Below are 27126 nucleotides of genomic sequence, written 5' to 3' on the forward strand. Positions count from 1 at the left end.
TGGACTTGACATGAGAATAACGATGACATTTAAAGGTGGAGTTAGAGTCACTGCTTTTGCAGATACAAGTGTTCGATCAATGCGGTAAGCTATTCCACTTCCAAGAAGGAAGGCCACTACCCAACCCTTGGAGTACTGTCAGAAAAAATTGAACGCATGTCACAAGGTTGGTGATTAACCTTGACCTTTTGCTTCATGGATTTCCTTGTCCGCATACTTTTACATGCATCCCAGATGAACATATGAAAGAAGACGTGGTATTGAGAGATCCCTAGATGAGGACATACAAGCACTTCATGATTGGGTACCAAGATCTTGGAAATTTTTCTTAAGGGCAAACAACTAAAAGTACCATTTCCTATAGTTAGTAAAGATAAATGGAAGGCTGAACTACGAGCTTTCAAGTCAGCAAAACCATTTCAAAGCGCTACACTTATTCAAGTGAATATCCACATCTCCATACTCCCCACAAGATTTTACCCTCATAAAAAAAGCATGTAAGGAAAACAAGAAAATATTGGGTGCCGAAAGCTCAATTTTAGTCAAACCCTAAACATATTTGGATACCCAATATTTATTTTTATAGCAACAAAGCTACATATAAGCCTCAAATCCCACCATCTACTTCAAAGAGCAAGTACATTGCAATCATCTACAACGAGCTAGGTCTGGACCCCAAAAAATCGAATAGAAGCAAGGACACCCAACCAATTCATCTTATAAGTGGGTGTCGAAGCATCAACAACCACATAATCAATCGTCAAAGCAACAGTAAGCCTCTTAATCGATAGATTGACAGGATCAAAATGGTTGTTCACAGCTATCAAAGAACGTGCTCAAATGCTACAAAATCTTCTATTCAAGAAAAACAAGAAGCAAACATCGACATAAGAAGCCCTTGAGTAAACTTTTGAAGACCCTCCTCTTGCACGGCATAGTGCTTTACAATGCATTGACATCACAAGCGTGGTAGAACCAATCATGCTTTGCATAGACACAATTTTTCAACCCATGCGTTGCACTAATGGACCACATACTATCCTCCCGAAGTACTCCATGTAGGAGGGGAGAGGCATTCTCCATAGAAACCTGACTGCGTGAAAACTACTATAAAAAGGGCAATGTTTGAAGAGTCAGTCCAGTGTTCATATGTTAACGTGTGATTTTTTACAAAATCCACTTAAAACATCCTATTAAAACAGTACTCAGAAACATGTAATATAATAACCCTTGGGTGTGTGTATACAATGTATATTATCATCAAAAAAGTCAAAAAACTTGTAATTTTTACTTCTTTTGTGTGTTTTTTGGGAACATGCGATATAATAACCCCGTCACTCAATTAGTCCTTGTAAGTAGCGAATCATACTTTTCTTTAGAAAATTTCTTATTTGAACTCCATTTGCACAATATCTGAATATTTCACGAGATTTGGCATCGTGAACTTAATTTGACCTTTTTGTCACCGTCATTAGAATTGAACATGGTCCATCATATCTTTTTTTATCGGCATTATATCTTCTATTCTCTAATTTGAGCCTATCTACCATCAAACCAATAATTATTAAACACACTTAAATACCGTAGTTAGCCTGATTTCAATAGATTTCCCAACTTTGGTGGTTTTTGTTGCCAAAAAAAGTAAAAATTGCAAAGTTTTTAACTTTTTCAATTATATATACACACCTAGTGGTTATTATATTGCATGTTCCCCATATATATCAACCAAAATGGAGCAATCCACAAATTTAAACCGAATGCGGCTTTTGTCAATCCACCACATGCATTATCTAGTGGTTCTATGACCTACAACACTTGAAACTCTATTTAAATGGTTGGCTAGAACCCATTGGTAATTAACGAGCCATTAAAAACTAGCATCATCACAACTAGTATGATATGCACTTTTCCCACTGAAAAATGAGAAAGTGAGATAACATTTTAAGAGCTTTCGATTGAGGCGTTTAGAGAGATGCAACTTGAGATAACTCAATGAAACAAAACTTGTTCACCCATGTTTGGGCACCCACAAGCCAAAAGAGGCACCATATATCATGGTAAATCTTTGCCGCCATATATGATGCCATATAGGATGCCATAAGGCATTTAGATTTTACTGAATAAATATTTGATTAACTATTGGCCTAGATATCCTCTACATAGTTTTTTGACCACATTGAGTATTGAAGCTTGAGCAACTACATTACGGCTCCTTTCGGTGCTCACAAGGAGGTGGGACCAAAGAATATGACAACCTAGCTCTAGGGACAGAAACACGACCATTGTTGTGACTAGTATGCTTTAAATAACTGCCGTCTTGCACTATCAATTAACTTTGTTGCAAACATCATCCTACCTTCACACAGTAGTGGGAGAGAAATCTTGTTGAAGGCACAAAGCTTAGATCAAGTCAAAACATAGAAAATTGTCTACAATTAAGACTTACCACGAATAAGAAGGCAGTATAGATATGGGTTTTTAACATAAACCTTGGGCCATTGGGGAACAAAAAAATATTGAATTGCAATTGGCTCTGGAGCACCAATCCAACACACATTGATACAATATGGCAAGTGTACAAGCTTTGAGGCTTACTCCTTTGGTACACACAAGCACACCTAGAACATATAATAATAGTCCGCTAAATTACATCTTGAGCAAATACATGTCAAATACATCTCTATGTTTTGAGTGTACAACTATTGTTAGTAGACCAAACACCAACCGAGTAGAAACAATCAATATAATCTACCATCTTCACTGAGCAAAAGGTTTTGAACAACGTAGATGCCCTACCTTCGTGCGACTACTTATTCAGAGCACCCCATCACCATTGAGCAAAACATATCAAGTTGGGTAAAGCCTTTGAAAACACAAAGACAAGTAATACATGGCCGTTTTCACGCTTTGGTTTCTTATAAACAAGTTTGGCCTTTTGTAACCATTAATACAGTCCGCTCTCTGTCTGGTGACCTTAATCACCGATGAAGGGAGCATTGTAGCCACGAAGTTTCGAAATGTTTCGCATGAAGTGAGTTTCTAAACTTATGAAACAGTTTCATTAAGACTATGAAACACCACTACAAAAGGTTCACCACCAACCATGAATCATAGTTACAAGGAAAGGGAACGAGAACGAAAATCGAGAACGGGAGGGTCCGGAACGGGAGGGGGTAGGGCGGAACGGTCGACTAAAGTAAGGCTTGAATTACCTCCATTCAACTTACTCCCAAACCTACCCTTGAAATGCCCCAAATGTCCGCCAAATCTGCCCCGAAATGCCAACTTTTGCTCGTTTCGTCCCATTCCGGAACACCGTTCCAGTTACACCTTGTTCCAAAACGGCGTTCCATTTCCTACTCCGTTTAGGGAGCAAGACTTGTCCAGAACGCTGTTTTGGAACGTTTGGGCAATGCTCCACCCGTTCCCTGTTACACTGCCATGAATAACAAACCATAAGCATGTAAGTGTAGTGCTTGTACATACTATTCATTGGCACACAAGCCCATTGTGAAAGATTGAGAGAGAGTCAACAGGCACTTTGAAGTTGAAAACTTGAATCAAAGTAATATGTATATCATAATACGTGCTTTGGGAGGAAGTAAAAAGCAGTAACCTTTGAAATGTCCAAGGGAAATTTGAAACACTTCAAGCGTTTCAAACTCTTCATACACAAGTCCCATTCAATTGGGTCGTATATTCCACATTCCTGACTTATTAGAAAGGCAGTTATGCAATTGCAGCAAATTCAACCAATGGAAAAGACTTTGCCTTCTTCATGATGCTACTACAAAGAACAATACCATCAAACATTTGATTTTTCTGAATTAAAAAACACCCTGTAACAGGGAACTGTCAAAATCACCATGTTAGTGACACAACATCCTTATCCATTGATACAATTCACAACATCCTTATCCATTGATACAATTTTCAAGCATACAAAGCCTTCTGGAGTTGGCTAAAATGTGGCAAAAGTTCCTCGCTGACTGTCCTGTTTGTCTTGAGCCACCACAACTTTCCTGTATCTAAAACTGTTTCCATTAAAGATTAACCTGCAATTTCAGTGTTCACACACCATCAAAATGTCGCCTATAAAGCCAGCACACGATTATGAAAACCAACAAATATCTGAAAAAGTTCATGTGTGCTGATTGAGTGGCACATTTCCTAGGGTTTGCCAAAACATTTTGTAGGTTTCAGAGTTTTATGCTCACGAAATGGTTTTTTATTTCACACTGAAACGGTTTCTTATGTCACACTGACACACATACATGTATGTAATTATATAAATATATATATTGGGGCGGGGGGGGGGGGAGGGGGGTGTGTGTGAAAGAATCAATTGTCGTAGAGTCGCAGTATATACACCATCGGACAGTGCACCATACGCATTCATACCTACCCCAAAAAGGGAGAGGAATGGCTAAAATAGGGAAAATAGGTTCTCTCCATTGGAAAATGTCCCTGATGGATTCTAATGGTAATGTTGATGATCATGTTGTGTGCAACCAGAGGATATGCATCTACTCTAAGTGCCTGGGCATGCACGGTCTGCGAACAGACTCACAAAAGTGCAAGAACACTTCCTAAGCTAGACTGGCTGGACTGAACTGAACCCTTGTCATGAAGTAGCTTGTCCACGTACACATAGGGTTAGATGTGTCACGTGACCCAATTGGATGGAATGTCACTCACTCTCAAAAAGTGGATTGGGTTATGCAACGTTTGAATGTCAAATTGTATTATTGGAAGTTATCCGCCTTGCCATTACATGTTCGTCTCCGAATTGTTCAAAGTATCCTGATGGCATATGTTCAGTTCTTTTTGCCATTGATGCACCGGCCTCATCGTTGTCTTCCTTCTCTCATGTCGGACATTATGTCCCATTTGTGCCGGACCCATGCTCAGAAAAAAGGCTTGCGCTTGATGTCGTTGGACAATCTTTGCACTCCTAAACGTCTTGGTGGTCTTAATATCTTGGACTTGAGTAGGCATGTTCTTGCTAGGAAAGCTATGTTGTTGCCTACACTTGCGCAACAAATTCAGCCTTGGACTCTAATGTTTGCATACCTCGGTCAGCATGTTGTTACTTCCTCATTTGGCCATTGGCAATCATCTATCTAGGAGGTGGTGTTTGGCAAGATGGAAGGGCACATTCCTAGATGTCCTCTTGCTTCCACTTTGGTATCGACCTAGAAAGAGGTTACGATTCATCTATCATGGAATCCTCGGCGAGAAGGTGATTCGATTCGTTTGGAGAGTTTCTCACTTTGGTCGAACGCTCGCCTTGCCAGGCTTACTTTCTCTCTGGTCGTGGCATTCGTGTGGTTGAGGATGTAGTCAATGAGGTTGGATATACTTTTGAGTTTCCCTTTGTCGCTCGCCGTTTTGGATTGGGTATGCATTACCGTCAATTTTATAGAGAACTTCCAAACATGTTGCTTGATTTTTTGCCCGTTACACCTTTGCCTGATGGTGATCGCATGTCTGATTGGGATCTTCGGGAAACGCCTTTTCGAGATATTTCTGCAGATCGAATTTATGCTCTTCTTCTACCACAACCTTGGCACATACACAATCATCTTCGGATGACCAAGAAGGATACAATGGACGCTTATTGCGAGAGATTCTGGGGCTCTTTTCTACCCGCCTCTTCATTTAAGAAGATCTCCTTCAAGGAACAGATTGAGCGGTTTACCTTGGGTCTTCCTACAGGAGTCAGCTTCCATTAAGGAGTTGATGAGTTATGGAAAACGGGGATTTGCCATTCACTCTGGCAGTTTGACCTACCCCACCGATGAGATCGTGACGTAGAGAGTCGAACAAACTTCGACAAATGAAAGTAGAAAGAGGAGAGCACTCCAGAAAAGAAAAATGCACGACCCAAGCTTACTCCTCAGGAGAGAGCTCGCTACATAAAAGAGGGGAAACTGGGCATATCTCCGCAAAGTGCCCTAAAAGGGCACCGAATGAACAGGATGAAGAAAGGCCAAAAAGTTCTAAAGCAGCTGAGGGACGTGGCAAAAAAGGCAAATAAAAAGCAAAACTGGTACCACATTGTGTGGGGCCTGAACCGAATCAAATGAATGAAAGTACAAACTTTGCCGGGCCAAGGGAAAGATCAGGAAGCTCTTTTGAAGGAGCCAAGGCCAACTTGAATTGGCGGCTCGATTTGGAATTACGCCCAACAAGCTGAGGCCACAGGCGAAGGTAGTTCAAGTGGCACCAGGACGAGATGTTGCCATTACACCGAGCATTGGCAAACTTCGATTGCAATGACAGGGGTGTTTAGGGCACGCGGAGTTTTACGTAATTGCCTTGGAAGGTTGTGACGTTCTACTCGAAATCCCTCGGTACCACAAGAACAACGCCGTGGTTGACTATCGGGCTGAGAATGTGACTTTGACTATTGAAGGGCTCAGAGATTGTACCTGATGAACTTCAGTTTCTTTACTCATTTTTTTGGGGGGGAGAACTCAACGATGGATGAAGGTCGAATATGTTTTGACCTGAACAAAATAACGCCAAGATTTTTCTCCACACTCATGTCGATTGCAGGGCCTGTCAGGCGAGTTACCACCCGCTCGTCCTGAGGATCATACTATTAATATGATACCAGGAAGCACATCACCAAACCGGCCACCTTACCGTGTGAGCCGAGCCCAGAACGAAGAGATTATGAACCAAATGAAAGACCTCTTGGAAAAGGGTCTTGTCCAACCTAGTATTAAACGTATTGCTCTCCAGTGTTGTTGGTTTTGAAGAAAGACTGAGCTTGGAGAATGTGCATTTATAGAGCTCTCAACAAAATCACCATCGAGAACAGATTTCCGATTCCTGGGATCGATGATATACTCGACAGATTACAGGGATCCTTGTGTTTTAACAGGATTGATTTGAAGAGTGGATATCATCACATCCGAATCGTGATGGAAGACGCCTACAAGACAGCCTTTCGAACGTTGGGTTATTTGAGTTTTTGGTGATGCCTTTTGGCTTAACCAATGCTCCTGCGACATTTAATCGGATGATGGACAGGATTTTTTGAGAGTACAGGCTATTTGTTGGCACTTTCTTTGACAATATCATTGTTTTCTCCAAGAATGAGGCAGAACATAGAGATCATTTGCTTCAGGTCTTTCAGACATTACGAAATCACAAGTCAGTGATTAATGCGAAGAAAAGTGAATTTTTCCTACCAGAGATACACTTTTTGAGACACATTGTGTCAGCAGCAAGAGTGCAAATGGATCAGGGCAAGATAGAGACTATCCGTGATTGGCCCGATTTGAAGAATGTCCATGAAGTGAGAAGCTTCTTGGGATTGTGTTCGTACTACAGGCGGTTCATTAGAAAGTTTGCAAAGGTTGCTTCCCCTTTGCATGTTTTGACACAAAAAGGAGTCCCTTTCTCGTGGGGACCCACAGAGGTGAATGCCTTTCAGACTTTGAAAGAGAAAGACTACGAGACCAGTTTTGACTTTGCCGGACTTGCAGAAGTCATTTGAAGTATATTGTGATGCTTGTGGTCATAGTTTGGGTGCGGTCTTAATGCAAGAAGGCCATGTCATTGCTTACGAGAGCCGATTGTTCTCAAGGCCGACATTGACAACACAGATTTATGAGAAGAGCTTTTAGCAGTTATCCATGCTCTTACTCAGTGGCGGCACTACCTACTCGGAGCGGATTTTATTGTCTTTACAGACATCAGTGTTTATGCTACTTCTTGTCACAGAAGCAGCTAACGGAAAATCAGATGCGGTGGGCGAACATCTTGTCACAGTTTCACTTCCAAATTGTCCATGTTCAGGGACAAAACAAATTGGTGGCAAAATACTTTGTCCCAAAAGCCGTTGGTTCTGGCTATTTCCGCGATACATCATAGAAACTTTAAGGATATGGTCGGTCAGTACGCCACAGATACAGATTTTGTAGATGTATTTAGTTGAATACAGAAAGGGGAGATAGTAGCGGACTATTCCATTCGAGATGGCTACTTGATGAAGAAAACCATGTTGTGCGTTACACAGCCGTTGAGGGAAAAAGTTATGACCGAATGCCACTGTCCGCCTTTTACGGGTCACCGCGGCATTGCTACCACCTTGAAAGGGGTAGAGAGATACGTCTTTTGGCCGAGACTCACGAAGGATGTGGACGAGTTTGTGCGCAGTTCCTTGGTATGCCAGAAGGTCAAGTTTGACAACCATAAAGCACAGGGATTGTTCCAACCTTTTACCCATACCTACCCGCCTTGGAAAAGTATTACAATGGATTTCATCTCCCGAGAACACAACGTGGGCACGATTGTTTATTGCCCAGGTCTTCAGATATATAGCATGTGGATCCCAAGTTCACGAGTTTGTTTTCGGACGGCTATTTGGGAGAACATAAGCACGCAGTTGCAGTTCTCGTCATTGATCCACCCGCAGACTGACGGACAATCACAGATTGCTAATTCAGTGGCACTGGATTTGTTGAAGTCTTCTTTGATTGGATTGAAGGACTACTTGGAAAAGGTTTTTACGTTTGGTGGAATATGCCTACAAAAAACGTTTGACTCTTTGATGGGGAAGATGCCATTTGAGATTTTTAAATTTGCTACGAAGGTTATACCCTTCCTTAGCGCGAAAGATAAGATTTTTCTTTGCAGCCGACCAGTTCACGAGGGACTTGGTCCGGAGGGCTTTGCAGAAATTTCAGGAAAGATAGAAAAAGGCAGCAGATCGCCATTGTCGCGATTTGAAATTGAAGGAGAAGGATTGGGTGCTCTTACATTATGGAAACGCCCGAGAAAGGAAAAAAAAAGGAAAGGAGCGGCTTCTTTGAAAGCTTAGCATGAAATAGTGTGGACCTTTCCAGATTTTCCGAAAAGATGAATGATATCTCCTTTGGACTAAAGCTGCCAGAATACTTGGAGGATTCACAATGTTTTTCATGTGAGTCTCTTGAAGCCTTTTGAAGGCGATGTGCCCGATGATGAACAACTCGAATAGGACGAAAACGAGAACATACTTGTTTCAGAACAGAAATTGGCACAGAAAGAAAGAAAGAAGGTAAAGCGAACTAACGGTTCTTGGTTACATTCAAGACCTACTTCGCATTGGATACGAAACGAATGGAGGTGGAAGACCTAGCAAATATTCCTCGGAATGTGAATCTTTACCTTGAAGCTTTTGGTTTAGCATGGTCTACTCCAAATAGAACCCAAAATTCAGCTTGGTCGGAGATCTGGTGTAGTGGGTTTGCACAAGAGGGGACTTACTCCACTCCTTTGTCAACAGATGCCTTGATTTTTGAATACTAGTCACTGATGTCTCAGGGATACTGAGAGCTAACAATATTCTGCTGGATGACTTTATAAAATGGAATTCCGAAAAAATATGAAACTGATCTATTCTTGACTTGTTTTTAAGTGCAAGAACTAATAGACGAAATGACTGCAGCATTTTGGTCTAAATGATCTCGAATAGACATGGTTGCAATAGGGGTTAGTCAATCGGGCATCTACGAGGTCCTGAGTGGATCTAGATGCGATTGCCAACTGCATTGCCGATAAATCATGGTCTAAGATCCGAATGAATGTTGAATGTCCTATGATGTCCTGTGATGTGACTGTCATTGGTACATGTGCTAGATGTGTGTTCCTAGTGCGTAGGTACTAACAGTCAGTGTCTGCTAAGGCAGTTTATGGCTTCTGTCTGTTTTGCACGCATAATCGAGGGCGATTACAATGCTTTCAAGTGGGGGGTATGTCACAAAATGGTGACGTGGCAAACCCTAACACACACACACCCCCTTGGCATGGGTACAAAAAAGATGACGTAGCTGCAAGCTATACGAATCCCGCAAACTGCGGAGAGCTTGACAGGTGGCAGCCCGTACCGAATTCTGTGTTTTACGACGCCTTTTCCGGCAACTTTTGGGGCATCGCTTTAAGCTATGCAATGGAGAGAGAGAGAGAGAGAGAGAGAGAGAGAGAGAGAGAGAGAGAGAGAGAGAGAGAGAGAGAGAGAGAGAGAGAGAGAGAGAGAGAGAGAGAGACTTCTGTTGCTTTTTCTACGCAAATTGAAAGAGAGAGAAGAACTCTTTTGCTTTATTTTTAGGGCAAGAGAGAGAACTTGAGAGAGAAAAGCACAAGCTTTTAATTTTTCAGCTTTTGAAGCTTTTGGGGCTCTGCTTTCGGCATCCCTTGTAATCTTTAAGTAAGTCGGCTGGCCTCTCACAACTCAAAGTATCTGGACGCAGAGTTTGAGTGTGAGCGCCTACTTGCACTCTTGTACTTTGAACTCAGATTAATACAAAAGAAATACCGAAAGGGGCGCCAGTCTTTGGGGCCAATATCTCTAGGCACGGAACTCCGTCGGTCCAGTGTCGAATAAATTGTGAACTGTGAACTGTTTTGAAGTGGTTATTTAGTGTTGTCGCGGTAGATTCTTGACTTGGAGTGTCCAAGTCTGTTACATGTTCCATCATACTCATGCAGACCCGTTCCCACTCGTTTTCTCTTAGGCAATCGTTACGGTTTGCTTTGGAAGTTAGTGAGATGCATCAACTTTCCTATAAATGTTTCTAGCTACACTGTACAGCTGAGTCTCGCTTCGAGGTTTCCCACTAGTAGATTAATCAAATCAACTTACAAAAAAAAAAAGTGAGTGTGTGTGTGTTCGCTCGAAATAGTTGCTCACCTGACGGTAAGACTCGATTTTGCCAATCTCTGGCAGATGTCTAGATGCACTAAGTTCAAATCATTTATTAGAGAAAATGCTACAAACATGTCATCTTTCTTTACGTGTCTCTAACACTACACACATGAAACGGCACCTGTTTTCAATTTAATTTAAGGAAAATTCCAATTCAATGCACATATGTTCATAAAATCATTTCGAAAATATTGTCAGCCTATCAATACCCTAAAATCTGAACGAGAAATTAGTGACTTTATTCAATCTAGGCAATCTGTGACAAAGGAGTGGAGTCACTCCCCTCTCGTGGAGTCCGCACTGCACCAGATTCAGCCTCCTGATTCATCGGAAACTTTTGGCATAAACACTGCCAATAACCCCAAAAGCTTCGAAGTACAACTCTCTTTGAAGAGAATTTGCAATATTCTCTTCCTCCATCCACTTTGCATCAAGGGCCAAAGAGTACCCTTGACCAAATTATCCGATGGACCTAGCTTACCTTTCTCTTTTCCTGTGCCATGTGACATGGTGGTAGCCCTGTTGGGCTCCCTTGTCCTTGCCACCTCAATCAAATTCTTTAACCTTCCAGCTGATTCCCTTTATCTTCGTTTCTTGTGCCCTGGGACCTGTTGGTAGCCTCGCTGGCCTCCCCTATCCGCTCGCACTTCAATCTCAATCATCTGTATTCTCCAAGGAACCATCGGTTGATTCCCCTCATTCGTCAGAACCCTCAAATGCACTATCATCCGATTCCCTTTCTTCTCTAGAATCCTCACATTAACTTGCAGTTTGTTCCCTTGGTTCGTCGGAACCCTTGGATGCGCTATCATCTGATTCCTTTTCTTCTTCAAAATCCTCTGATGAACTTGCATTTGGTTCCCCTGATTCATTCTCTTCACAGGAAGACTCTTCCCTTGTTGAGGTGGACACTAGCCCGTCCATAAAATAAGTCAATGAGCCAGCATGCATTCCAAAACCTTGCTTAGCATGTCCCATAAGCCTCAGAGAAGAGTGACACTACTGTTGCAAATAATATTGTCGAATCTCCTTTGGCAAACCGCTCAATCTCGTCTCTCAAAGTAATCCTCTGAAACGATGACACTTGCAAATAAGTATCACAAAACCTTTGGCAGTAGTCATCCAATGTATCTTTCTTAGTCGTTCTCAGGTGATGCCAAGCCGCGATGACATCTTCTTCATATTCTTCTAATATCCAAGTTGACGTGAAAATTTTACCCACGTCGTAGGTGCTTCTCTGTGTAACAACAGAGTAGACCACCACGTCTGTGCATTTCCTTTCAAGTAAGATGCCACCCTTCACACCTCGGAGAGTTTTGAGAACCGACCTCCCAAGAAGGTGACGTCAAACTGCTGTATAAACTCAAGGGTTCAATGGGTATCCTAGAAGCTTGAAAACATGTCAACCCTGACAGTCTGACCCCTTCCTTGAACTCCTTGGTTTTCTTATTCATTTGTTCAATGTCAGAAGAGGACGAGCTCTCCTCCTCTGAACTGCTAGATAGACTCCCATGCCTACTAGACTTGTTCAGAAATCTGCTTTTCTTGCTTTTTCTCCACTTCTTCCGTCATTTCTCATCCCCACTAACACTAGACGATGATGAACTATTGAAACTCTCTGAAGCCGAAGAAAAATCTATGTCATCCTCGAAACAAGCACGCTTCTTGGATCTCCTTGCCTCCTCGAGAGTCGACTTTTAACCCAAACAACAGAGGAAATTTGCCAATTTTCTCTTCTTTCGAGAGTGCTTCAAGCCTTTCATTATCTGGTTCATCTTCTTTTCAAGAGCTCTGTTCAGCTCTTTCTGCATGTACAATTTCCACTTTTCTACACTCAACTTGTCTCTCAGTTTCCTTATCAAGTTGAGAGGAGAATCAATCGCCTCTCGCCATCTCAAGTGATCTCATACATCGGGTAACTCTTCAGATGCTTACTTCTTCAATCTTTTTACACACTTGTCAACCTGAAGTTGATGCTTGTACTCCGCTCTAGCAAAGTTCCCCGCCAAAAATTTGCCTAGGTCTTCGTTGGTTTCTTCAATTTCCGCACTGGATTTTAACTTTTCTTCACCTTCCCGCGAAGAGGTGTTATTTGCCTCAAATTCTCCACGAGAACCCATGTGGTGCTACAAAAGGGATTGGATCCTCTGTAGAAGAAGAATCTTTCTAAGCTTTGATACCACTGTTACAGGCTTCGACACTCCAAGCCAGAAATCAATGCAACATAACTTTAAGAGACAGAGAGAGAGAGAGAGAGAGTCGACACGGCACGACGGAGTTCCACGCCTAGACGCATTGCCCTCGAAGACTAGCGTCTTTTCCAATATTTCTTTATTATTGAGTTGTCAAGGTACAACTCTCAAGTCCTCTGCTCTCAGACTCTGCATCCAGATGCTCTGCAGAGTGAGATGCCTTAGGTCCTTATAAACAGTACAAGGGATGTCCAAAAGTAGAGTCCCAAGAGCACTTCACCAAAAAGCACTAACCCCCAAAAGCATCTTCTCTCAAAAGCCAACATAGAAACTGCCAAAAGCTGCCAACATAAAAAGTGAAAATCTGTACAGCCTACCACATGGCACAGCTAACGCAAAACGCGGAAAATCCGTACAACCATGCCACATCAACATCTGTACGATTTGCCACATCAACATTTCAACAGGATTTACGAAAATCAGCTTCAACGTTCAAGCTTCTCGTTTTTTAAGGGTTTTAGGCCCCTCGGCCAATGCTCACAAGTTGGGTGGAAACTAGGATTAAAAATCCATTCTTCTCTTCAATTTTAGGCCCCTTGGCCATTCTTTCCAGGTTGAAACTTTCTCAATTATTTGGGTTCACATTCTCTTGCCCTTTCTGTCATTTCTTTCCAGTTGGGCACACCATGTCATCACTTTGTGATAGGACTCGCATGTTTGGTTGGGTCCACTATATGGGATTTCCCAATTTTGAAACCCTCTTGCATGACTAGTTTGTAAACGAGTTTAACGGGTGTTGTTACACTTCGGTGGGCATCCAGCTATACTAGCATGTAGATTTGGTCTAGGAAAACGTGTCGGTTTAAGACTCGTGTCAACTACATCACCAGTTAGTGAGTTATGGCCTTTAAAGTGCCAAACACTAACATAAGTGCATGTGCACAGACAAGAGAGCTCACTTACAGATATCGAAGTGACCTTACACATTATTAAAAGGACCGTTCCCCTCACTATATCCGCATAATAAAGTGGAGCACTTGCATCTTCCTACCGGTTGGCCAAGGATCGCAGCCCCGTCCCCATCTGCTATTTTAGAAAGTAAGATCGCAGCCCTCCTTCCCGCGTTTTCTTTAGCCTCTATCACCATTCATCTGCAGCCATCAGCCCTCCCATTCAGCCCATCTTCTGGCATCCGTGGAGTTGCCCATCTGCTGTGATCATCAGCCCATCATCCATCTAGTTTTCAGCTTGCACATCATAGCTGGATCTGCTGCAATTTCCATCGCAGATCTACAATTTTGCAGCCAGCATTAGCCCTTGATTCCTCTCACATCGGGTGTGTAAATCAGCCCCAAAACTACCCCGTGGTGGCCAACCGCAAGCCACATGGAGTCGAATCTCATCGGCAAATCAAATCAGCCCTAGAGGTGCTTCATTTCGAAGAGTTACAAGCAGTACCATCATCCATTAAGTCGAGTCAAGTCGTGCTTCCCTTCTCTTCCTCCTCCTCCTCCTCCTTGTTCTTCTTCTCCTTCTTCTACTCCTCCTCCTTCTCCTCCTCCTTTTTTCGCTCCTACTTCTCCTTCTTCTGCTTCTCCCACTCTATCTATCTATCTATCTACCTTCTCCTTCTTCTTCTCCTTCTTCTACTCCTCCTCCTCTTTCTCCTCCTCCTTTTTTTGCTCCTACTTCTCCTTCTTCTGCTTCTCCCCTATCTATCTATCTATCGATCCATCCATCGATTGATCCACATATATGTATATGTATATGTATATGTGTATATATATATATATATATATATATATATATATATATATATATATATATATATATATATATATATATATATATATATATATATATACATATATATAGATATACATATATATATATATATATATATATATATATATATATATATACACACACACACACACACACACACATATCTACCTTCTCTCTTGCTTCCGCTGCATATGACATTGGTATCAAAGAGCTCTGATTTCGCACTAATCTTCTAATCCTTGAGATTTTTTTTCTCGTGTCTGTGAGTATAGCATTTTGCCCAAGGACGCTTCTCACACTCAAGAAATTGCAAAGCTACCATTGCACATAGGACTATGTGCCTAGAGCCTACAAATCGTACACTTTACACCCAAGGTTGGAGTTGTGGTGCGCCTATGAGAGGGTGGTTTCCTTGATGTGAACACTACACCATGGTTATTTGCAGACATTTCTTCGATATGACAAATGGCATTGTTGTACGCATGCACTGGAAACATGAAGATGTGGATAGCTCGTGTAAAGATTCGTTAGTAGCATGTGACAACAAGGGAAGGCGGCATCCAAATCAGCCTTCCTGCTTTGAAGTCTTGGCAGTATTTGGACAACCATCTCTTTCAATCATGAAGAGGAATTGAAGCATAACTAATCTTTACACATCTTTGGTAGCACATCGGATCCACATGAGCAACATTCTCTTAGCAATTGAGAGCCACTAATCCGGAGCCAAAGGTTCCCAATCCAGGCCAACCACTGCGGGAGTTCGCAAGCATCGTGTGACCGGCTTGGACACCCAAGTGGAATCAACAACAACAACACACAAACAAATATTGGAACAAAATGAACATTGGAACTGAAAAGCGAGAGGATAGTTAACACGAAGCGGCAAAGTTCTTCCAAATGCATTGGCCCCTTAGTCTAGCATCCCTTTGTTACTTCTTTCTTTATTGACGATCACAAAGTACAACTACCAGAGGCAGAGACTCTCCAATCTACAACTATGCAATGATCTACAATCCTCTCAATTGAGCGACTCGGGTGCAAGGGATCCCTAAACTTGACATCCCCATCCTACTAAAAACAGAGACCTCAAAAAGCATTGCTTGTCCGTACAATCTACCACCTCAGTATCTCGTAAATCATGGCACGAATTTCAGATGTCCTACCATGTCAGCATTGCATTGAAAAAGTACCACCAATTTCATTATTTTACCGTCCTATCACTATTTTTAGTCATGTGCATGGTTCAATGCAGCATCATCGAAGTCGTGACACACCCCACCCCTTCTTGAAAGAAGTGTAATCGCTATTGATTATGTCACAAGACAGGCACCATGTGCCAATAGAAAAGAACAGACTGAACACACTTTTAGCACTTCAATAACAACTGAACATAGAGAGAGAGAGAGACGACGCACGACATCGAGTGGCGGAATTCCACTCGAGAGAGTATTGGCCCCAAACCTTGGCGCCCCTTTCGGTATTTCTTTATATTGCATCAACATAGTACAATGCCGATACTCCAAACTCTGCACCTTCTCCAAGAAGCATGCCAAAGAATGAGCCCATGGCCTCATATTTAAAGGCCCTAGGCCCCAAAAGTAGTTTACATGAAAAGCCTTCAAACTCAAAAGCTTCTGGTCCAAAAGCAATGCCAAAAAGCTGCCAACGTAAATCACCGAATTCCGTACAACTACCACGTCAACAATCAACGCAAAACGCTAAAATCCGTGTAGTCTGCCATGTCATTAACCAATGCAATTTTTGGAGCGTCCATACTGCTGCCACGTCATCAGCTGCGCAAGTCTTTGTGTGGGTCCTGCTTTATTTTAATGTTTATGTCACTGGGACCCCATCGGACGGGGTCCTCATAAGTTGGTAGGACTTCTTCTTCTGTTACTTGTTCTTCTTAGGGTTTAGGCCCCTCGGCCAGATCTGCAAATTGGCTCCATTCTTCAAGGCTTGGCACGTCAACAGTTTGTGACATCCCCTCCTTCTTGAAAGAGAGTAATCGTCCGCGATTACAACAATCTGCAAAACAACTCAAGTTAGCTCAAAAATTTTCCGGGGGACATTCCAAGGGACAATCAGCTTGCTCTTTTTTTGTTAAGGAATTGGCTTCTCCTTTTGGCTCTTTTGATCAAGGAATTGGCTTCTACTCTCGGCTCTTTTGATCAAGGAGTTGGCTTCTCCTCTCGTCCAAGTCAGAACTCTTGATCTTCTAGCGTAGTAAAATTAGCCATCACACCCAGACCACACTGATCTTCCACGAGTTTCTTGATACACTAAAATTACATACCCAAGCAATCTCATCCGATTAGGAAATATTCAGTGGTTGACACATCACAATGCAACACAAATGCTCACATGTGCATGTTACAAGACATAGAAACATAAAATCATCGATGAACACTCCCCTCACAAATAACCATCCAGGTCCGAGCCATGAGCTGTTCAACCACTCCCTCATCACTCCTCCCACAAATAACATAAAAAGGTCCGAGCCATGAGATATAGAGGCCTTTTACAACCAAACGCCCCCCAACCGCAGTCTGCGTCCTTTGGAGAAGCTGAGAGTAGCCACTGCTCAGACTTCTTAATACTCCCCCCGTAAATAGCCATAAGGGTCCGGGCCATCAATAAACAACAACAATACGTCCCCCGTAAATAACCACAAGGATCCGGGCCATGAGTAAAAACAACACTTTTTAATCATTCAATACTCCCGCCGCAAATAACCACAAGGATCCGGGCCATGAGTATGAATGAGCGACCATTCTCAAACATCATTTGTCTCTACTCCACCCGGGAGTAAAATCACAAATCAATGAAACCAGTATTAGAACCAGAGTCAAACATTTTAAATCGGCACCAAAACAGGTTCAAAACAGATACCATCCATTTCAAACAAATTCCAAACAGGATCACCAAACAAGTTCTCAGACAGATTTCAAACTTAAAAAGCAATCTCGATATCAGTCGAACTCGAAAAGTCGACTGACTTTCCATCCTGAAACCTGCACCAAAAATTAGGGTTAGGTTCATTCCATAAGGTTGTAGCCGAGCACAGCATGGTCCATCAGCTCTTGGACAGACAGTGTTTCTTTGACGGCAATGGTAGTCCCAAGATAGCAATCGCATTGGACCTCCAAGGTCATCTGCTCGTGAAGAGACATCTACTAAGAGATGTCGAGAAATTTCAAGTTATAATCTGCTAGGGTTTCCATGGCAAGCATTTCAAGATACCCCACTCTGCCAGAAATTGAACTCTGAAGGAAGATGTCAGAAACCATATAGCTTCGGGCAAAAATTTTCTTGAAAGCTTACGAAGTCCTTGGAGTGTGCGGCCTGGTAGCTATAGAGATCAACATCTGCATGGCACTGCCTCTGAGAAAAACAGCAACTCGAAACAAATCTTGGATCCTTCTCTTGCAAGTGATCTTTTTGGCTTATGCCCTGTAAGACATGAGCGGTGCACACGGGAGCACGCCCGATGCACAATGAAGTAAGGGTGGGAGTGGCTAATAAGTCCGGGGTTGAGCCCCGAAGATACTCAAATAAAATTCCAATAGACTTGGAAAGTGTCATCTTTCTCTCTCCGCTCTTTTGTAGGACCGGTGTGCTTTCAGAAAAGCACACGCATGATGCTCTAATACCACTGTCACAAGACGGGCACCACGTGCCAATAGAAAAGAACAGACCGAACAGACTTTTAGCACTTCAATAACTACTGAACTGAGACACACACACACACACACACACAGAGAGAGAGAGAGACAACACGTGACAAGGAGTGGCAAAATTCTACCTGAGAGAGTACTGGCCCCAAACCTTGGCGCCCCTTTCGGTATTTCTTTATATTGCATCAACACAGTACAATGCCGGTACTCCAGACTCTACAACTTCTCCAGGAAGCATGCCAAAGAATGAGCCCATGGCCTTATATTTAAAGGCCCTAGGCCCCAAAAGCAGTTTACATGAAAAGCCTTCAAACTCAAAAGCTTTTGGTCCAAAAGCAATGCCAAAAAGCTGCCAACGTAAATCACAAAATTCCGTACAACTGCCACGTCAACAATCAGCGCAAAACCGGGAAATCCGTACAATTTGCCACATCATCAGCTAGCGCAATTTTCGAAGAGTCCATACTGCTGCCACGTCATCTACGCAAGTCTTTGAGTGGTGGGTCCTGCTTTATTTTAATGTCTTTTATGTCACTGGGGCCCCATCGGACGGGGTCCCCATAAGTTGATAGGACTTCTTCTTCTGTTACTTGTTCTTCTTTGGGTTTAGGTCCCTCGGCCAAATCTACAAGTTTGCTCCATTCTTCAAGGCTTAACACGTCAACAGTTTGTGAGAGATTATGCTACAAAATAGACAAAGGACAATAAATATCTCAATAGACTATGACTCTATGCACACATGCACCAAACTATACCAATCCTACACTTGCACAAAGACATCACATCACTGAACAATCATCACCACATTCACATCATTATCCCCGTCCAGGTCTCAAATACGAATCATGATCATTGTAGCTTATTTAGCAATCAAATTGAGACCTGATTACTATCATATTCACTTCACCCATCAAGTGATGTGTTCACCTGTCAAATGACCACATAAAATGCTACACCATTTCATCTTTTCGACACACTAGTACAACCACCCGCCACATACGCTGGCGGGATTTGAGAGAGAGAGAGAGAGAGAGAGAGAGAGAGAGAGAAGAAGAGAATTTTAACATCGTAGGAAACTATCCCAAGAGACCTTAAAGAGAGAGACACACACACACAGAGAGAGAGAGAGAGAGAGAGAGAGAGAGAGAGAGAGAGAGAGATACCGAATTGCATTCTTGTCTAACTATTAATACAGTCTCCTTAAAGATGAGAAAATCATTAAAAAAAAAAAGCATTTAAAGATGAGTGAAAATTTTTAGAGAAAGTTTAAACAATTGCTTAAAATTATTGAAATTTGCTAGCCTAAAATCCTCTCAATCATCCCATGATGCCTTTCACAGTGTTGTCTTGAGCCGCATCATTGATGTGTCGAAAAGCAAGTTTTTGATGTTTCACAATAATGACTTTGGTATGCTTGTAATTTGGGCCTCTTTGTCGTGGTCCTTGAGGTCAAAGTCTTCCCACTGTGTAAAGCACAATGACTCTATCCAATATAACTCCAAGCATGGACTTTGTAATGGCTGGTAGGGTGGCTTTGCTTTTGTCAATCTTTGATTGTCAACTGAGCATGATCTATAAGAAAATCAATCACACCTCTTTAAAAGGGTCCTTTTGTATGGATTGATATGTTATCTCAAAAAAGTACTATGTGAGGTCTTCGAATCTCCGAAAGGAAGAGTCCAAAGCATCTACAGTTCTCACACTCCATGTAACAGACTTGGGCACCCCAAGTTTGAAATCTGACACGACATACGAGATCATCACTTAAAACACTTCACAAACTTTATCGTAGTTTAAATAAAGTCGACACGGCCCCACATAATTCCGTGCCCAGAGGTATTGGCCCCAAAATCTGGCGCCCCTTTCGATATTTATTTTAATAGCAAAGTACAGAGTTCGAGGGTCCTCTCTACTCAACTGCTCGTCAGCAAGTCTAAGTTCAGGAGGCCCTCTCAATGCACCCCAAGTCAAAAATCTAGCACAACACACGATAGAATCACTTAAAACACTTCACAAACTTTATCACACTTTAAATAGAGTCGACACAGCCCGACGTAGTTCTGTGCCAAGAGGTATTGACCCCAAAATCTGGTGCCCCTTTCGATATTTATTATTATATTAATATTAACGCTTGAGCAAGATACATAGTCCGAGTGTCCTCTCTACTCAACTGCTCATCAACAAGTCTGAGTTCAAGAGACCCTCTCAATGCATATTTAAAGGCCCCAAGGGCTCTCAAAAGCAATAGATGAAAAGCTTCAACTCAAAAGCATCTTTCCCAAACGCTTGCGCTGCCCAAAAGCTGCAGCACAATTTACGAAAATTCAGTACGCTGCCACGTCAACAGTCAACGTAAAACATGGAGCTGTCCGTATGGCTTGCCACGTGTGTAACAAACTTGGACACCCCAAGTCTGGAATCTGGCACGACACATGAGAGAGAATCACTTTAAAACACTTCACACTTAATTCACAGTTCAATTGAGTCGACACGGTCCGACGTAGTTCCATGCCCAGAGAGATTGGCCCAAAAGATTTCTTTTTGTATTAATGCTTGAGCAAATTACAGTTGCCGTTGGGTCTCCTTTGCTCATCGGCTTATCAGCACAAGTGAGCCAGAGAGAGCCCAGGTGACTTATTTAAAGGCCCTTGGCCATGGGCAAAGCAATAAGCTTCCAAAATCAAAAGCAATTGGCCCCAAAAGCAACCAGCACAAATAAGCGAAATTCCGTACGGCCTGCCACGATAGCACAATAGCGCGTTTTGCGGAAATCCGTATGGCCAGCCACGTCAACAATTCAATGCGATATATGAAAATCCGTACAGTCACCCTGCCAGCCAGACTTTTAAATCCTAGTGTCCCTAGGGTCCTATCGACAGGTGTACTATAAGTTGGGACAACTTATGGACATGCCACGTCATCAGTTTGTTACATACCCCCCTCTTGAAAGAGTTGTAATCGCCCTCAATTACGCCTACAAAACAAACGAAGGCCATAAACCAATTCAATAGACATTGACTCTAAGTATCAACGCACTGACAACACAAATCTAGCACTTGCACAAAGACGACTCAATCAATTCACATTCACATCATATCAATCACATAAAAATTGATTCCAGATCTAAGATCGTGATTCCAAGCAAGGTATTTAGCAATCGCATCTAGATCCAACCTAGACCTCACTGATGTGGGATTAGCTAATTCTTATTACGATCATGTCTATAGATTCTCAAGACCGAAATGCTGCAGTCATTTCGTCTTCAATCTTGCACTCAAACAAAATCACGTGAGAAAGTACACATCAATAAGATTCAAGTTCGGAAATTCCCATTTCCAATTTCCTTATTGGTAAAGTCATACAGCAGAATACTCTCAGCACAACAATATCCCTGAAATTCAAAGGGAAATCAGTGACTTTACTCCATCCAAGTAATCTGTGACAAAGGAGTGGAGTGACTCGCCTCGTGCAGTCTCGTCTACACCAAATTCAACCTTGTTGATCTGCGGGATCTTTCAAATAGACGCAGCTAAGCCTGTAACAAACTTAGACACTCTAGATCAAGATTCTACCGCAACACAGCAGAGATTCACTTCAAAACAGTTCAGAGTTCACAATTGATTCGACACGGTCCGATGGAGTTCCGTGCCTAGAGATATTGGCCCCAAAGACTAGCGCCCCTTTCGTTATTTCTTTTTGTATTAAATCTGTGCTCAAAGTACAAGGGAGTGGAAGGGTCTCACTCTCAGACTCTACGTCCAGATGCTCTGCAGAGTGGGAACCCTGCCCACTAATTTATAAGTTTACAAGGGATGCCAAAAGCAGAGCCCCAAAAGCTGAAAATCAAAAGCTTTGCAAAAATAAAGAATCTTATCAAAAGCTCTCTCTCTCTCTCTCTCTCTCTCTCTCTCTCTCTCTCTCTCTCTCTCTCTCAAGCATGGCGTAAGAATTACGTAGCCAAAAGCTGAAACTTCCATATGTTTTTGCCACGTCAGCAGTTTCGTACAACCTACGCTTTTTTCGCCGCAATTTGCGGAGGTCCGTACGGTGATGCCACGTCAGCATGACAACGGGATTTCCAGGACTGCTTGGGGGTGTGTGTGTGTATTGCTAGCCATGCCACGTCACCAGTTTCTGACATACCCCCCTCTTGAAAGCATTGTAATCGCCCTCGATTACGCCTGCAAAACAGACAAAGGCCATAAACTCTCTTAGCAGACACTGACTGTTCGTACCGACGCACTAGAAACACACATCTAGCACATGTACCAATCGATAGTAACATCACAGGACATCACAGGACATCACAGGACAAATCACATTCAAAAATTCATTCGGATCTCAAACCATGATCAATCGGCAACGTATTTAGCAATTGCATCTAGATCCACTCGAGACCTCATAGATGCCTGATTAACTAACCCTTATTGCAATCATGTCTATCGAGATCTTTCAGACCGAAATGCTGCAGTCATTTCGTCTATCAGTTCTTACACTTAGACAAGTCAAGAACAAATCCGTATCATATTATCGGGAATTCCAGTTCATAAAGTCGTACAGCAGAATATTGTCAGCTCACAGTATCCCTGAAACTCAAAAGAGACATCAATGACTTTAGTATCAAACTCGGGGCAATTTGTTGACAAGGGAGTGGAGCGACTTCCCTCTTGTGCATACCCACTGCACCAAATTCCGCCTAGCTGAGTTCGGGGTTCAATTTTGGAATAGACTATACTAAACCAAATGCTTCAAGGTAAAGGTTCACAATCTGAGGAGTATCTGTCAGGTCCTCCTGCTCCATCCACTTCGCATCCAATGCAAGATAGTTCTTGAATTTAACGAAGAACCGCCTTATCATTTTACCTTTTACCTTTCTTTCTTTATGTGCCAAAATCTGTTATGGAACGAGTATCCCCTCGTTTTCCTCCACTTCGGGTTGCTCATCAAGCTCCCCATCATCGGACACGTCGCCTTTTAAAGGCTTCACGAGACTCACATGAAAAGCATTGTGAATCCTCCAAGTATCGGACAGCCTCAGTCGAAAGGAGACATCATTTATCTTTTCAGAAATCTGGAAAGGTCCATAGTATCTCATGCTAAGCTTTGGAAAAAGGCCGCTCCTTTCTCAGGTGTGCCTTCTCAAAGCGTAAGAGCACCCAGTCGTTCTCCTTTAATTTCAAGTCGCGACGATGTCGATCTGCTGCCTTTTTGTGTCTTTCTTGAGATTTCTGCAAAGCCTCCCGGACCTTGGCAAAAGCCGTGTCCAAGTCCCTCGTGTACTCGTCGGCTTCAAAAATCTTATTTTTTGTGCTTAGGAAGGGTGGAACCTTCGTAGCACCTTCAATAATCTCAAATGGCGCCTTTCGCGTCGAAGAGTGTATCGTGTTATTGTAGGCAAATTTCACCAAAGGTATATACTTTTTCCATTGAGTCTTCTGATCCGAGATGTAAGACTTCAATAAATCTAGTACCACTGAATTAGCAATCTCTGATTGCCCTTCAATCTGCGGGTGGAACGATGACGAGAACTGCAACCGCGTGCCAATGTTCTCCCAAATAGCCTTCCAAAACAAACTCATGAATCTAGGGTCTTTGTCGAAGACAATCGTCTCAGGCATGCCATGTAATCTGAAGTTCTGGGCCACAAACAGTCTCGCTAAGTGATCCGGCTTGATTGTTTTCTTCACTGGAATGAAATGAGCTTACTTGCTAAATCTGTCAATAACAGTCCAGATACCATCGTACCCACTCTGTGTTCTCGGGAGATCAAAAATGAAATCCATTGCAATACTTTCCCAAGGGCGGGTGGGTATGGGTTAAGGCTGTAACAATCCCTGTACTTTATGCCTGTCAAACTTGACCTTCTGGCATACCAAGCAACTACGTACAATGTTAGGTGCAGCGGAATGAATGTTTGCGCTTTGCTCAAGATGAGTGCTACAAATTGTGCTCAAAGTTCCTTTTGTTCTTATGGAAGGGAGAGCCTTCCGTTCTTCATGAAGAGTGCTATGATCACGAACAAAGTGAGTGGGGACACTGTGCGTGAAAGTGTATGAGACTGAGAGATAGAGAGAAGAGAGATACGACACCAGAGACGTTGTAAAACCCCTCCTCCGAAGGCCCCACTCTCTATGGCGAGAGCGGTCTACTATTGATTGCACAAATCTCTACAATGCTTGGACTTGCCGACGATGTCGACGACGATGAGGACAACGACGAGACGGACTGAAATCTGGAAACTCTAATGGCTGAAATCTGCAAATCTTCTACCTGCTGAATTCTGACTCTATGTCGGTGACGATGTCGATGACGACGATGCGACGACGACGCGTTGAAAACGCAGATTTTGTTGTTCTTTAGGGCTGAAAATCTGCATCTACTAAAGGCTGAAAACTGATGTTCTTTGGGGCTGAATCTGCTACTCTTTTAGGGCTGAAACTGTAGGTGCTTCATGGCTGAAAAACGTTGCATGCTGAGGTTCCATCTGTTGAAAAACGCCATGCTGAAATCTGTCAAAAAACGCCATTGTAGCAAAACGCTAGGTTGATGCAGATGATGGCGATGAACTCCTGCTGAAAACGCTAGGGATAAAGCTAGGCGATGATGTCTTTGCTTGGAGGGGCGACCACCAAGTTCTTGCTTGAGAAGTTGCCTGTTGAGCTTGGCTCTTGTTGCCTCTTCTGCCATTTAGTGCTAGCTTTGGTTTGCTTATATATTTTCTTACCCAAATTGCCCTACCTACTTTTGTTGGAAAGTCACTTAAATTAATAAGTAAAAAATGTCAATAATAGGGAAAATAGGCTAAAATCACTGGAAAATTCCCCTAACTGATTCTGATGGATTCTGATGGGAATGCTTATGATCATGCTGTGTGCAACCAAAGGATATGCATCTACACTAAGTGACTGGGCATGCACGGTCTACGAATAGACTCACAAAAGTACCAGATCACTTCTAAATCTAGACTAACTGGACTGACTGAACCCTGATCATGCTGTAGCTTGTCCACGGACACATAGGGTTGGATGTGTCACGTGACATACAAAATCGATTACGTTCTTCTTGAGTCTCGACCAAAAGAAGTATCTCTCCACATCTTTCAAGGTGGTAGCAATGCCGCGGTGACCCGTAAAAGGTGGACAGTGGCATTCGGTTAGAACCTTTTCCCTTAACGGCTATGTAACGCACAACATGGTTTTCTTCATCAAAAGCCATCCCGAATGGAATACCCCGCTACTACCTCCCCATTCCGTATCCGAGTGAAAATATCTACAAAATCTGTATCTATGGCATACTGATCGACCATATACTCGAAGCTCCTACGATGACTCGCGAAAATAGCCAGAACCAACGGCTTTCGAGACAAAGCATCTGCCACCAAGTTCTTTTGTCCCTGAACATGGACAATCTGGAAGTGAAATTGTGACAAGATGTTCGCCCACTGCATCTGCTTTTCCGATAGCTGCTTCTGTGGACAAGAAGTAGCGTAAACTCTGATGATCTGTGAAGACCGTATAATCCGCTCCGAGTAGGTAATGTCACCACTGAGTAAGAGCATGGATAACCACCAAAAGCTCTTTCTCATATATCTGTGCTTTCAATTCCGGCCGTGAGAACAATCGGCTCTCGTAGGCAACGACATGGCCTTCTTGCATTGAGACCACACCCAGACTACGACCACAAGCATCACAATATACTTCAAATGACTTGCAAATCCGACAAAGTCAAAACTGATCCTGTAGTCAATTTCTCTTTCAATGTCCGAAAGGCAGTCACCTCTGTGGGTCCCCATGAGAAAGGGACTCCTTTCTGTGTCAAGATATGCAAAGGGGAAGCAACCTCTGCAAACTTTCTAATGAACCATCGGTAGTAAGAACATAAGCCCAAGAAGCTTCTAACTTCATGGACATTCTTCAAATCGGGCCAATCACGGATAGTCTCTATCTTGGCCGGGTCTATCTGTACTCATGTTGCTGCTGAGACAATATGTCCCAAAAAGTGTATCTCAAGGCTCGGCTCACACGGTATGGTGGCCGATTCGGTGGTGTGCTTCCAGGCATCAAATAAATGGTATGATCCTCAGGACGAGCTGATAGCAACTAGCCTGGTAGGCCCTCTGAAAAGCAATTTGCATAAGTGTGGAGAAAATCTTGGCATTCTTTTTTTTTCGAGGTCAAAACATATTCGACCTTCAATCATCATTCAATTCTCTCCAGAAAATGAAGTAAAGAAACTGAATTTCATCAAATACAATGACTGTGCCCTTCATTTGTCAAAGTCGCGTTCTCTGCTCAATAGTCAACCACAACGTTGTTCTTGTGGTACCAAGGGATTTCGAAGAGGACGTCACAACCTCCCAAGGGATTTACATAGAAGTCCTCGTGCCCTAAACACCCCTGACATTGCAAACGAAGTTTGCCAATGATCGGTGTAATGGCGACATCCCGTCCGGGTGCCCCTAGTACTATCTCCGTCTGTCGGGCGTAATCCCAGCGTAATCCCAATTCGAGCCGCCCATTCAAGTGAAAAGAAGTGGGTCTTGGCTCCTCCATCAAAGAAAAATGAGGGCTTCCTAATCTTTCACTTTGCCCTAAATGCAACAAAGTTTTGTACTTTCATTCATCTGATTCGGTTCGGGCCCCACGCAATGTGGTACCAATTCTGCTCATCTGCCTTTTCTGCCATGTTCCTCAGCTGCTTTCGAACTCTCTGGCCTTTCTTCATCTTGTTCTTTCGGTGCCATTTTAGGGCACCTCGTGGAAATGTGTCT

General features: G+C 42.8%; 1 protein-coding gene across 4 annotated transcripts in view; it reads right to left on the reverse strand.

Moving 5' to 3' along the window:
- Positions 1–2897: 2897 nt before the first annotated feature.
- The window catches only part of LOC147466120 (uncharacterized protein At4g15545-like), a 39264-nt gene continuing 15035 nt past the window's right edge, over positions 2898–27126 (reverse strand). For 3 of the 4 annotated variants that reach the window (XM_086524097.1, XM_086524111.1, XM_086524129.1), the window contains one exon: positions 3801–4055. The gene's annotated coding sequence lies outside the window, so the exon portion shown is untranslated. Of the gene's footprint in view, positions 3437–3800; positions 4056–27126 lie in introns of those variants that run through there. The other variant, XM_086524105.1, reaches the window with a different exon arrangement.

Source organism: Adiantum capillus-veneris, chromosome 1, assembly GCF_014529385.1.
Source record: "Adiantum capillus-veneris isolate H3 chromosome 1, ASM1452938v2, whole genome shotgun sequence".
NCBI classification, from domain to species: Eukaryota; Viridiplantae; Streptophyta; class Polypodiopsida; order Polypodiales; family Pteridaceae; genus Adiantum; species Adiantum capillus-veneris.